The following is a 14,709-nucleotide window of genomic DNA, read 5'->3' as shown; positions in this document are numbered from 1 at the left end:
GTATTCAGTGCTGGAGAGTGACACACTCTACGCAGGTTACTCAGGGTTTTAAGAGCACCAACATGCTGCAAACTGAAACTGCTACAAGGTGTGTGTACCATGCAGAAAGAAGGCTTGTCATTTCTAAGAAAGAAGAGGAAACCAAAATCCAGGTAGTGAAATGAGCACCCCAGTAGGGGAGATGTGCATGCGGACAGTTTCAAGCAGCAGCTCTTTGTGGGCACTTGGAAAGAGGGCTGTGAGAAAAATTTCGTACGAAGCGGATTTGGACAAAGCTGAAAGACCTTCCAAAACCAACCCTAAAGAACTTAGCCAAACAATGAATGTTGCAATAAGCTCCTGCAGGAAAGGTGCTTCTATGACACAACCCCCGAGCAGGTAGCTACATTCTGCACAGTACAAATGCATATTAATTCCAGGCTGAAAATTCACTCCAGAAGGATGAAATGTGTGTGTTTTTCTTGGAAAGAACACTCAGCCATTGGCTTTTGCTTGCTCCTTGAAAGTCTTTGTGGAAACGTGTGCTTTCACGGCTGGGGTACGTTTTGGGATGCATTTTTTCAATCTCTTGCAAGCCTCATGTTACTTACACAATGTGGAAAAATAAGGAGTATGTTTCCCAAATCACTTGAAATCTAGGGAAACGCATACTGCATCACGCTTGCTCAAACACGCTCTTTCTCCTAATGTGTTGAGAACATTCAAGAAACCAGAAAACAAGGGCATTTTGCAGTGAAACTCAGTCGGGCATGTCCAAGAGGTCATTTCTATTGGTAGTAGAGTGCAACAGCATGATTGACTTCGTTTTCTCCATGAAACCCTTACATTTCCAAGGGACCTGAAGTAGGACTTTCACCAAAGGCTGTGTTTGCGTGTCTGTGGTGAAAGGAGCTCGAAGTTGTGTATTCAGTGCTGGAGAGTAACACACTCTACATAGGTTACACAGCGTTTTGAGAGCACCAACATGCTTCAAACTGAAACTGCCACAAGGTGTGTGTAGCATGCAGAAAGAAGGCTTGTCATTTCAAAGAAAGAAGAGAAAACCAAAATCCAGGTAGTGAAACGAGCACCCCAGTAGGGGAGATGTGCATGTGGACAGTTTCAAGCAGCAGCTCTTTGTGGCCACTTGGAAAGAGGGCTGTGAAAAAATTTCGTACGAAGCGGATTTGGACAAAGCTGAAAGACCTTCCAAAACCAACCCTAAAGAACTTAGCCAAACAATGAATGTTGCAATAAGCTCTTGCAGGAAAGGTGCTTCTATAACACAACCCCCGAGCAGGTAGCTACATTCTGCACAGTACAAAATGCATATGAATTCCAGCATGAAAACTCACTCCAGAAGGATGAAATGCATGTTTCTCTCTGAAAGAACACACAGCCACTAGGCTTTTGCTTGCTCCTTCCAAATCTTTGAAGAAACGTGTGTTTTACTGCTGGAATACGTTTAAGGATGCATTGTTTCAATCTCTTGCAAGCCTCATGTTGTTTCTTAGACAGTGTGGAAAAACAAGGAGTATGTTTCCGAAATCACTTGAAATCCAGGAAAACACACACTGCATCAGTCTTCTTCAAACACGCTCTATCTCCTAATGTGTTGTGAACTTTCAAGAAACCAGAAAAGAAGGGCATTTTGCAGTGAAATTCAGACGGGTATGTACAAGAGTTCATTCCTATTGGTTGCAGAGTGCAAAAGCAAGATTGACTTCATGTTCTCCATGAAACCCTTACATTTCCAAGTGAAAAGAGGTAGGACTTTCACCAAAGTATTTGTTTGCGTGTCTGTGGTGAAAGGAGCTCTAAGTTGTGTATTCAGTGCTGGAGAGTGACACACTCTACGCAGGTTACTCAGGGTTTTAAGAGTACCAACATGCTGCAAACTGAAACTGCTACAAGGTGTGTGTACCATGCAGAAAGAAGGTTTGTCATTTCTAAGAAAGAAGAGAAAACCAAAATCCACGTAGTGAAATGAGCACCCCAGTAGGGGTGATGTGCATGCGGACAGTTTCAAGCAGCAGCTCTTTGTGGGCACTTGGAAAGAGGGCTGTGAGAAAAATTCGTACGAAGCGGATTTGGACAAAGCTGAAAGACCTTCCAAAACCAACCCTAAAAACTTAGCCAAACAATGAACGTTCCAATAAGCTCCTGCAGGAAAGGTGCTTCTATGACACAACCCCCGAGCAGGTAGCTACATTCTGCACAGTACAAATGCATATTAATTCCAGGCTGAAAATTCACTCCAGAAGGATGAAATGTGTGTGTTTTTCTTGGAAAGAACACTCAGCCATTGGCTTTTGCTTGCTCCTTGAAAGTCTTTGTGGAAACGTGTGCTTTCACGGCTGGGGTACGTTTTGGGATGCATTTTTTCAATCTCTTGCAAGCCTCATGTTACTTACACAATGTGGAAAAATAAGGAGTATGTTTCCCAAATCACTTGAAATCTAGGGAAACGCATACTGCATCACGCTTGCTCAAACACGCTCTTTCTCCTAATGTGTTGAGAACATTCAAGAAACCAGAAAACAAGGGCATTTTGCAGTGAAACTCAGTCGGGCATGTCCAAGAGGTCATTTCTATTGGTAGTAGAGTGCAACAGCATGATTGACTTCGTTTTCTCCATGAAACCCTTACATTTCCAAGGGACCTGAAGTAGGACTTTCACCAAAGGCTGTGTTTGCGTGTCTGTGGTGAAAGGAGCTCGAAGTTGTGTATTCAGTGCTGGAGAGTAACACACTCTACATAGGTTACACAGCGTTTTGAGAGCACCAAAATGCTTCAAACTGAAACTGCCACAAGGTGTGTGTAGCATGCAGAAAGAAGGCTTGTCATTTCAAAGAAAGAAGAGAAAACCAAAATCCAGGTAGTGAAACGAGCACCCCAGTAGGGGAGATGTGCATGTGGACAGTTTCAAGCAGCAGCTCTTTGTGGCCACTTGGAAAGAGGACTGTGAAAAAATTTCGTACGAAGCGGATTTGGACAAAGCTGAAAGACCTTCCAAAACCAACCCTAAAGAACTTAGCCAAACAATGAATGTTGCAATAAGCTCTTGCAGGAAAGGTGCTTCTATAACACAACCCCCGAGCAGGTAGCTACATTCTGCACAGTACAAAATGCATATGAATTCCAGCATGAAAACTCACTCCAGAAGGATGAAATGCATGTTTCTCTCTGAAAGAACACACAGCCACTAGGCTTTTGCTTGCTCCTTCCAAATCTTTGAAGAAACGTGTGTTTTACTGCTGGAATACGTTTAAGGATGCATTGTTTCAATCTCTTGCAAGCCTCATGTGGTTTCTTAGACAGTGTGGAAAAACAAGGAGTATGTTTCCGAAATCACTTGAAATCCAGGAAAACACACACTGCATCAGTCTTCTTCAAACACGCTCTATCTCCTAATGTGTTGTGAACTTTCAAGAAACCAGAAAAGAAGGGCATTTTGCAGTGAAATTCAGACGGGTATGTACAAGAGTTCATTCCTATTGGTTGCAGAGTGCAAAAGCAAGATTGACTTCATGTTCTCCATGAAACCCTTACATTTCCAAGTGAAAAGAGGTAGGACTTTCACCAAAGTATTTGTTTGCGTGTCTGTGGTGAAAGGAGCTCTAAGTTGTGTATTCAGTGCTGGAGAGTGACACACTCTACGCAGGTTACTCAGGGTTTTAAGAGCACCAACATGCTGCAAACTGAAACTGCTACAAGGTGTGTGTACCATGCAGAAAGAAGGTTTGTCATTTCTAAGAAAGAAGAGAAAACCAAAATCCAGGTAGTGAAATGAGCACCCCAGTAGGGGTGATGTGCATGCGGACAGTTTCAAGCAGCAGCTCTTTGTGGGCACTTGGAAAGAGGGCTTTGAGAAAAATTCGTACGAAGCGGATTTGGACAAAGCTGAAAGACCTTCCAAAACCAACCCTAAAGAACTTAGCCAAACAATGAATGTTCCAATAAGCTCCTGCAGGAAAGGTGCTTCTATGACACAACCCCCGAGCAGGTAGCTACATTCTGCACAGTACAAATGCATATTAATTCCAGGCTGAAAATTCACTCCAGAAGGATGAAATGTGTGTGTTTTTCTTGGAAAGAACACTCAGCCATTGGCTTTTGCTTGCTCCTTGAAAGTCTTTGTGGAAACGTGTGCTTTCACGGCTGGGGTACGTTTTGGGATGCATTTTTTCAATCTCTTGCAAGCCTCATGTTACTTACACAATGTGGAAAAATAAGGAGTATGTTTCCCAAATCACTTGAAATCTAGGGAAACGCATACTGCATCACGCTTGCTCAAACACGCTCTTTCTCCTAATGTGTTGAGAACATTCAAGAAACCAGAAAACAAGGGCATTTTGCAGTGAAACTCAGTCGGGCATGTCCAAGAGGTCATTTCTATTGGTAGTAGAGTGCAACAGCATGATTGACTTCGTTTTCTCCATGAAACCCTTACATTTCCAAGGGACCTGAAGTAGGACTTTCACCAAAGGCTGTGTTTGCGTGTCTGTGGTGAAAGGAGCTCGAAGTTGTGTATTCAGTGCTGGAGAGTAACACACTCTACATAGGTTACACAGCGTTTTGAGAGCACCAACATGCTTCAAACTGAAACTGCCACAAGGTGTGTGTAGCATGCAGAAAGAAGGCTTGTCATTTCAAAGAAAGAAGAGAAAACCAAAATCCAGATAGTGAAACGAGCACCCCAGTAGGGGAGATGTGCATGTGGACAGTTTCAAGCAGCAGCTCTTTGTGGCCACTTGGAAAGAGGGCTGTGAAAAAATTTCGTACGAAGCGGATTTGGACAAAGCTGAAAGACCTTCCAAAACCAACCCTAAAGAACTTAGCCAAACAATGAATGTTGCAATAAGCTCCTGCAGGAAAGGTGCTTCTATAACACAACCCCCGAGCAGGTAGCTACATTCTGCACAGTACAAATGCATATTAATTCGAGGCTGAAAATTCACTCCAGAAGGATGAAATGTGTGTGTTTTTCTTGGAAAGAACACTCAGCCATTGGCTTTTGCTTGCTCCTTGAAAGTCTTTGTGGAAACGTGTGCTTTCACGGCTGGGGTACGTTTTGGGATGCATTTTTCAATCTCTTGCAAGCCTCATGTTACTTACACAATGTGGAAAAATAAGGAGTATGTTTCCCAAATCACTTGAAATCTAGGGAAACGCACACTGCATCACGCTTGCTCAAACACGCTCTTTCTCCTAATGTGTTGAGAACATTCAAGAAACCAGAAAACAAGGGCATTTTGCAGTGAAACTCAGTCGGGCATGTCCAAGAGGTCATTTCTATTGGTAGTAGAGTGCAACAGCATGATTGACTTCGTTTTCTCCATGAAACCCTTACATTTCCAAGGGACCTGAAGTAGGACTTTCACCAAAGGCTGTGTTTGCGTGTCTGTGGTGAAAGGAGCTCGAAGTTGTGTATTCAGTGCTGGAGAGTAACACACTCTACATAGGTTACACAGCGTTTTGAGAGCACCAACATGCTTCAAACTGAAACTGCCACAAGGTGTGTGTAGCATGCAGAAAGAAGGCTTGTCATTTCAAAGAAAGAAGAGAAAACCAAAATCCAGGTAGTGAAACGAGCACCCCAGTAGGGGAGATGTGCATCTGGACAGTTTCAAGCAGCAGCTCTTTGTGGGCACTTGGAAAGAGGGCTGTGAAAAAATTTCGTACGAAGCGGATTTGGACAAAGCTGAAAGACCTTCCAAAACCAACCCTAAAGAACTTAGCCAAACAATGAATGTTGCAATAAGCACCTGCAGGAAAGGTGTTTCTATGACACAACCCCCGAGCAGGTAGCTACATTCTGCACAGTACAAAATGCATATGAATTCCAGCATGAAAACTCACTCCAGAAGGATGAAATGCATGTTTCTCTCTGAAAGAACACACAGCCACTAGGCTTTTGCTTGCTCCTTCCAAATCTTTGAAGAAACGTGTGTTTTACTGCTGGAATACGTTTAAGGATGCATTGTTTCAATCTCTTGCAAGCCTCATGTGGTTTCTTAGACAGTGTGGAAAAACAAGGAGTATGTTTCCGAAATCACTTGAAATCCAGGAAAACACACACTGCATCAGTCTTCTTCAAACACACTCTATCTCCTAATGTGTTGTGAACTTCCAAGAAACCAGAAAAGAAGGGCATTTTGCAGTGAAATTCAGACGGGTATGTACAAGAGTTCATTCCTATTGGTTGCAGAGTGCAAAAGCAAGATTGACTTCATGTTCTCCATGAAACCCTTACATTTCCAAGTGAAAAGAGGTAGGACTTTCACCAAAGTATTTGTTTGCGTGTCTGTGGTGAAAGGAGCTCTATGTTGTGTATTCAGTGCTGGAGAGTGACACACTCTACGCAGGTTACTCAGCGTTTTAAGAGCACCAACATGCTGCAAACTGAAACTGCTACAAGGTGTGTGTACCATGCAGAAAGAAGGCTTGTCATTTCAAAGAAAGAAGAGGAAACCAAAATCCAGGTAGTGAAACGAGCACCCCAGTAGGGGAGATGTGCATGCGGACAGTTTCAAGCAGCAGCTCTTTGTGGGCACTTGGAAAGAGGGCTGTGAAAAAAATTCGTACGAAGCGGATTTGGACAAAGCTGAAAGACCTTCCAAAACCAACCCTAAAGAACTTAGCCAAACAATGAATGTTCCAATAAGCTCTTGCAGGAAAGGTGCTTCTATAACACAACCCCCGAGCAGGTAGCTACATTCTGCACAGTACAAAATGCATATGAATTCCAGCATGAAAACTCACTCCAGAAGGATGAAATGCATGTTTCTCTCTGAAAGAACACACAGCCACTAGGCTTTTGCTTGCTCCTTCCAAATCTTTGAAGAAACGTGTGTTTTACTGCTGGAATACGTTTAAGGATGCATTGTTTCAATCTCTTGCAAGCCTCATGTTGTTTCTTAGACAGTGTGGAAAAACAAGGAGTATGTTTCCGAAATCACTTGAAACCCAGGAAAACACACACTGCATCAGTCTTCTTCAAACACGCTCTATCTCCTAATGTGTTGTGAACTTTCAAGAAACCAGAAAAGAAGGGCATTTTGCAGTGAAATTCAGACGGGTATGTACAAGAGTTCATTCCTATTGGTTGCAGAGTGCAAAAGCAAGATTGACTTCATGTTCTCCATGAAACCCTTACATTTCCAAGTGAAAAGAGGTAGGACTTTCACCAAAGTATTTGTTTGCGTGTCTGTGGTGAAAGGAGCTCTAAGTTGTGTATTCAGTGCTGGAGAGTGACACACTCTATGCAGGTTACTCAGCGTTTTAAGAGCACCAACATGCTGCAAACTGAAACTGCTATAAGGTGTGTGTACCATGCAGAAAGAAGGCTTGTCATTTCTAAGAAAGAAGAGGAAACCAAAATCCAGGTAGTGAAATGAGCACCCCAGTAGGGGAGATGTGCATGCGGACAGTTTCAAGCAGCAGCTCTTTGTGGGCACTTGGAAAGAGGGCTGTGAGAAAAATTCGTACGAAGCGGATTTGGACAAAGCTGAAAGACCTTCCAAAACCAACCCTAAAGAACTTAGCCAAACAATGAATGTTCCAATAAGCTCCTGCAGGAAAGGTGCTTCTATGACACAACCCCCGAGCAGGTAGCTACATTCTGCACAGTACAAAATGCATATGAATTCCAGCATGAAAACTCACTCCAGAAGGATGAAATGCATGTTTCTCTCTGAAAGAACACACAGCCACTAGGCTTTTGCTTGCTCCTTCCAAATCTTTGAAGAAACGTGTGTTTTACTGCTGGAATACGTTTAAGGATGCATTGTTTCAATCTCTTGCAAGCCTCATGTTGTTTCTTAGACAGTGTGGAAAAACAAGGAGTATGTTTCCGAAATCACTTGAAATCCAGGAAAACACACACTGCATCAGTCTTCTTCAAACACGCTCTATCTCCTAATGTGTTGTGAACTTTCAAGAAACCAGAAAAGAAGGGCATTTTGCAGTGAAATTCAGACGGGTATGTACAAGAGTTCATTCCTATTGGTTGCAGAGTGCAAAAGCAAGATTGACTTCATGTTCTCCATGAAACCCTTACATTTCCAAGTGAAAAGAGGTAGGACTTTCACCAAAGTATTTGTTTGCGTGTCTGTGGTGAAAGGAGCTCTAACTAGTGTATTCAGTGCTGGAGAGTGACACACTCTACGCAGGTTACTCAGGGTTTTAAGAGCACCAACATGCTGCAAACTGAAACTGCTACAAGGTGTGTGTACCATGCAGAAAGAAGGCTTGTCATTTCTAAGAAAGAAGAGGAAACCAAAATCCAGGTAGTGAAATGAGCACCCCAGTAGGGGAGATGTGCATGCGGACAGTTTCAAGCAGCAGCTCTTTGTGGGCACTTGGAAAGAGGGCTGTGAGAAAAATTTCGTACGAAGCGGATTTGGACAAAGCTGAAAGACCTTCCAAAACCAACCCTAAAGAACTTAGCCAAACAATGAATGTTCCAATAAGCTCCTGCAGGAAAGGTGCTTCTATGACACAACCCCCGAGCAGGTAGCTACATTCTGCACAGTACAAATGCATATTAATTCCAGGCTGAAAATTCACTCCAGAAGGATGAAATGTGTGTGTTTTTCTTGGAAAGAACACTCAGCCATTGGCTTTTGCTTGCTCCTTGAAAGTCTTTGTGGAAACGTGTGCTTTCACGGCTGGGGTACGTTTTGGGATGCATTTTTTCAATCTCTTGCAAGCCTCATGTTACTTACACAATGTGGAAAAATAAGGAGTATGTTTCCCAAATCACTTGAAATCTAGGGAAACGCATACTGCATCACGCTTGCTCAAACACGCTCTTTCTCCTAATGTGTTGAGAACATTCAAGAAACCAGAAAACAAGGGCATTTTGCAGTGAAACTCAGTCGGGCATGTCCAAGAGGTCATTTCTATTGGTAGTAGAGTGCAACAGCATGATTGACTTCGTTTTCTCCATGAAACCCTTACATTTCCAAGGGACCTGAAGTAGGACTTTCACCAAAGGCTGTGTTTGCGTGTCTGTGGTGAAAGGAGCTCGAAGTTGTGTATTCAGTGCTGGAGAGTAACACACTCTACATAGGTTACACAGCGTTTTGAGAGCACCAACATGCTTCAAACTGAAACTGCCACAAGGTGTGTGTAGCATGCAGAAAGAAGGCTTGTCATTTCAAAGAAAGAAGAGAAAACCAAAATCCAGGTAGTGAAACGAGCACCCCAGTAGGGGAGATGTGCATGTGGACAGTTTCAAGCAGCAGCTCTTTGTGGCCACTTGGAAAGAGGGCTGTGAAAAAATTTCGTACGAAGCGGATTTGGACAAAGCTGAAAGACCTTCCAAAACCAACCCTAAAGAACTTAGCCAAACAATGAATGTTGCAATAAGCTCTTGCAGGAAAGGTGCTTCTATAACACAACCCCCGAGCAGGTAGCTACATTCTGCACAGTACAAAATGCATATGAATTCCAGCATGAAAACTCACTCCAGAAGGATGAAATGCATGTTTCTCTCTGAAAGAACACACAGCCACTAGGCTTTTGCTTGCTCCTTCCAAATCTTTGAAGAAACGTGTGTTTTACTGCTGGAATACGTTTAAGGATGCATTGTTTCAATCTCTTGCAAGCCTCATGTTGTTTCTTAGACAGTGTGGAAAAACAAGGAGTATGTTTCCGAAATCACTTGAAATCCAGGAAAACACACACTGCATCAGTCTTCTTCAAACACGCTCTATCTCCTAATGTGTTGTGAACTTTCAAGAAACCAGAAAAGAAGGGCATTTTGCAGTGAAATTCAGACGGGTATGTACAAGAGTTCATTCCTATTGGTTGCAGAGTGCAAAAGCAAGATTGACTTCATGTTCTCCATGAAACCCTTACATTTCCAAGTGAAAAGAGGTAGGACTTTCACCAAAGTATTTGTTTGCGTGTCTGTGGTGAAAGGAGCTCTAAGTTGTGTATTCAGTGCTGGAGAGTGACACACTCTACGCAGGTTACTCAGGGTTTTAAGAGTACCAACATGCTGCAAACTGAAACTGCTACAAGGTGTGTGTACCATGCAGAAAGAAGGTTTGTCATTTCTAAGAAAGAAGAGAAAACCAAAATCCACGTAGTGAAATGAGCACCCCAGTAGGGGTGATGTGCATGCGGACAGTTTCAAGCAGCAGCTCTTTGTGGGCACTTGGAAAGAGGGCTGTGAGAAAAATTCGTACGAAGCGGATTTGGACAAAGCTGAAAGACCTTCCAAAACCAACCCTAAAAACTTAGCCAAACAATGAACGTTCCAATAAGCTCCTGCAGGAAAGGTGCTTCTATGACACAACCCCCGAGCAGGTAGCTACATTCTGCACAGTACAAATGCATATTAATTCCAGGCTGAAAATTCACTCCAGAAGGATGAAATGTGTGTGTTTTTCTTGGAAAGAACACTCAGCCATTGGCTTTTGCTTGCTCCTTGAAAGTCTTTGTGGAAACGTGTGCTTTCACGGCTGGGGTACGTTTTGGGATGCATTTTTTCAATCTCTTGCAAGCCTCATGTTACTTACACAATGTGGAAAAATAAGGAGTATGTTTCCCAAATCACTTGAAATCTAGGGAAACGCATACTGCATCACGCTTGCTCAAACACGCTCTTTCTCCTAATGTGTTGAGAACATTCAAGAAACCAGAAAACAAGGGCATTTTGCAGTGAAACTCAGTCGGGCATGTCCAAGAGGTCATTTCTATTGGTAGTAGAGTGCAACAGCATGATTGACTTCGTTTTCTCCATGAAACCCTTACATTTCCAAGGGACCTGAAGTAGGACTTTCACCAAAGGCTGTGTTTGCGTGTCTGTGGTGAAAGGAGCTCGAAGTTGTGTATTCAGTGCTGGAGAGTAACACACTCTACATAGGTTACACAGCGTTTTGAGAGCACCAAAATGCTTCAAACTGAAACTGCCACAAGGTGTGTGTAGCATGCAGAAAGAAGGCTTGTCATTTCAAAGAAAGAAGAGAAAACCAAAATCCAGGTAGTGAAACGAGCACCCCAGTAGGGGAGATGTGCATGTGGACAGTTTCAAGCAGCAGCTCTTTGTGGCCACTTGGAAAGAGGGCTGTGAAAAAATTTCGTACGAAGCGGATTTGGACAAAGCTGAAAGACCTTCCAAAACCAAACCTAAAGAACTTAGGCAAACAATGAATGTTGCAATAAGCTTCTGCAGGAAAGGTGCTTCTATAACACAACCCCCGAGCAGTTAGCTACATTCTGCACAGTACAAATGCATATTAATTCGAGGCTGAAAATTCACTCCAGAAGGATGAAATGTGTGTGTTTTTCTTGGAAAGAACACTCAGCCATTGGCTTTTGCTTGCTCCTTGAAAGTGTTTGTGGAAACGTGTGCTTTCACGGCTGGGGTACGTTTTGGGATGCATTTTTCAATCTCTTGCAAGCCTCATGTTACTTACACAATGTGGAAAAATAAGGAGTATGTTTCCCAAATCACTTGAAATCTAGGGAAACGCACACTGCATCACGCTTGCTCAAACACGCTCTTTCTCCTAATGTGTTGAGAACATTCAAGAAACCAGAAAACAAGGGCATTTTGCAGTGAAACTCAGTCGGGCATGTCCAAGAGGTCATTTCTATTGGTAGTAGAGTGCAACAGCATGATTGACTTCGTTTTCTCCATGAAACCCTTACATTTCCAAGGGACCTGAAGTAGGACTTTCACCAAAGGCTGTGTTTGCGTGTCTGTGGTGAAAGGAGCTCGAAGTTGTGTATTCAGTGCTGGAGAGTAACACACTCTACATAGGTTACACAGCGTTTTGAGAGCACCAACATGCTTCAAACTGAAACTGCCACAAGGTGTGTGTAGCATGCAGAAAGAAGGCTTGTCATTTCAAAGAAAGAAGAGAAAACCAAAATCCAGGTAGTGAAACGAGCACCCCAGTAGGGGAGATGTGCATCTGGACAGTTTCAAGCAGCAGCTCTTTGTGGGCACTTGGAAAGAGGGCTGTGAAAAAATTTCGTACGAAGCGGATTTGGACAAAGCTGAAAGACCTTCCAAAACCAACCCTAAAGAACTTAGCCAAACTATGAATGTTGCAATAAGCTCCTGCAGGAAAGGTGTTTCTATGACACAACCCCCGAGCAGGTAGCTACATTCTGCACAGTACAAAATGCATATGAATTCCAGCATGAAAACTCACTCCAGAAGGATGAAATGCATGTTTCTCTCTGAAAGAACACACAGCCACTAGGCTTTTGCTTGCTCCTTCCAAATCTTTGAAGAAACGTGTGTTTTACTGCTGGAATACGTTTAAGGATGCATTGTTTCAATCTCTTGCAAGCCTCATGTTGTTTCTTAGACAGTGTGGAAAAACAAGGAGTATGTTTCCGAAATCACTTGAAACCCAGGAAAACACACGCTGCATCAGTCTTCTTCAAACACGCTCTATCTCCTAATGTGTTGTGAACTTTCAAGAAACCAGAAAAGAAGGGCATTTTGCAGTGAAATTCAGACGGGTATGTTCAAGAGTTCATTCCTATTGGTTGCAGAGTGCAAAAGCAAGATTGACTTCATGTTCTCCATGAAACCCTTACATTTCCAAGTGAAAAGAGGTAGGACTTTCACCAAAGTATTTGTTTGCGTGTCTGTGGTGAAAGGAGCTCTAACTAGTGTATTCAGTGCTGGAGAGTGACACACTCTACGCAGGTTACTCAGGGTTTTAAGAGCACCAACATGCTGCAAACTGAAACTGCTACAAGGTGTGTGTACCATGCAGAAAGAAGGCTTGTCATTTCTAAGAAAGAAGAGGAAACCAAAATCCAGGTAGTGAAATGAGCACCCCAGTAGGGGAGATGTGCATGCGGACAGTTTCAAGCAGCAGCTCTTTGTGGGCACTTGGAAAGAGGGCTGTGAGAAAAATTTCGTACGAAGCGGATTTGGACAAAGCTGAAAGACCTTCCAAAACCAACCCTAAAGAACTTAGCCAAACAATGAATGTTCCAATAAGCTCCTGCAGGAAAGGTGCTTCTATGACACAACCCCCGAGCAGGTAGCTACATTCTGCACAGTACAAATGCATATTAATTCCAGGCTGAAAATTCACTCCAGAAGGATGAAATGTGTGTGTTTTTCTTGGAAAGAACACTCAGCCATTGGCTTTTGCTTGCTCCTTGAAAGTCTTTGTGGAAACGTGTGCTTTCACGGCTGGGGTACGTTTTGGGATGCATTTTTTCAATCTCTTGCAAGCCTCATGTTACTTACACAATGTGGAAAAATAAGGAGTATGTTTCCCAAATCACTTGAAATCTAGGGAAACGCATACTGCATCACGCTTGCTCAAACACGCTCTTTCTCCTAATGTGTTGAGAACATTCAAGAAACCAGAAAACAAGGGCATTTTGCAGTGAAACTCAGTCGGGCATGTCCAAGAGGTCATTTCTATTGGTAGTAGAGTGCAACAGCATGATTGACTTCGTTTTCTCCATGAAACCCTTACATTTCCAAGGGACCTGAAGTAGGACTTTCACCAAAGGCTGTGTTTGCGTGTCTGTGGTGAAAGGAGCTCGAAGTTGTGTATTCAGTGCTGGAGAGTAACACACTCTACATAGGTTACACAGCGTTTTGAGAGCACCAACATGCTTCAAACTGAAACTGCCACAAGGTGTGTGTAGCATGCAGAAAGAAGGCTTGTCATTTCAAAGAAAGAAGAGAAAACCAAAATCCAGGTAGTGAAACGAGCACCCCAGTAGGGGAGATGTGCATGTGGACAGTTTCAAGCAGCAGCTCTTTGTGGCCACTTGGAAAGAGGGCTGTGAAAAAATTTCGTACGAAGCGGATTTGGACAAAGCTGAAAGACCTTCCAAAACCAACCCTAAAGAACTTAGCCAAACAATGAATGTTGCAATAAGCTCTTGCAGGAAAGGTGCTTCTATAACACAACCCCCGAGCAGGTAGCTACATTCTGCACAGTACAAAATGCATATGAATTCCAGCATGAAAACTCACTCCAGAAGGATGAAATGCATGTTTCTCTCTGAAAGAACACACAGCCACTAGGCTTTTGCTTGCTCCTTCCAAATCTTTGAAGAAACGTGTGTTTTACTGCTGGAATACGTTTAAGGATGCATTGTTTCAATCTCTTGCAAGCCTCATGTTGTTTCTTAGACAGTGTGGAAAAACAAGGAGTATGTTTCCGAAATCACTTGAAATCCAGGAAAACACACACTGCATCAGTCTTCTTCAAACACGCTCTATCTCCTAATGTGTTGTGAACTTTCAAGAAACCAGAAAAGAAGGGCATTTTGCAGTGAAATTCAGACGGGTATGTACAAGAGTTCATTCCTATTGGTTGCAGAGTGCAAAAGCAAGATTGACTTCATGTTCTCCATGAAACCCTTACATTTCCAAGGGAAAAGAGGTAGGACTTTCACCAAAGTATTTGTTTGCGTGTCTGTGGTGAAAGGAGCTCTAAGTTGTGTATTCAGTGCTGGAGAGTGACACACTCTACGCAGGTTACTCAGGGTTTTAAGAGCACCAACATGCTGCAAACTGAAACTGCTACAAGGTGTGTGTACCATGCAGAAAGAAGGTTTGTCATTTCTAAGAAAGAAGAGAAAACCCAAATCCACGTAGTGAAATGAGCACCCCAGTAGGGGTGATGTGCATGCGGACAGTTTCAAGCAGCAGCTCTTTGTGGGCACTTGGAAAGAGGGCTGTGAGAAAAATTCGTACGAAGCGGATTTGGACAAAGCTGA

This window comes from Miniopterus natalensis, chromosome 15 (assembly GCF_054644295.1).
Source record: "Miniopterus natalensis isolate mMinNat1 chromosome 15, mMinNat1.hap1, whole genome shotgun sequence".
NCBI classification, from domain to species: Eukaryota; Metazoa; Chordata; class Mammalia; order Chiroptera; family Miniopteridae; genus Miniopterus; species Miniopterus natalensis.
Note: the sequence above shows the minus strand (reverse complement) of the source record.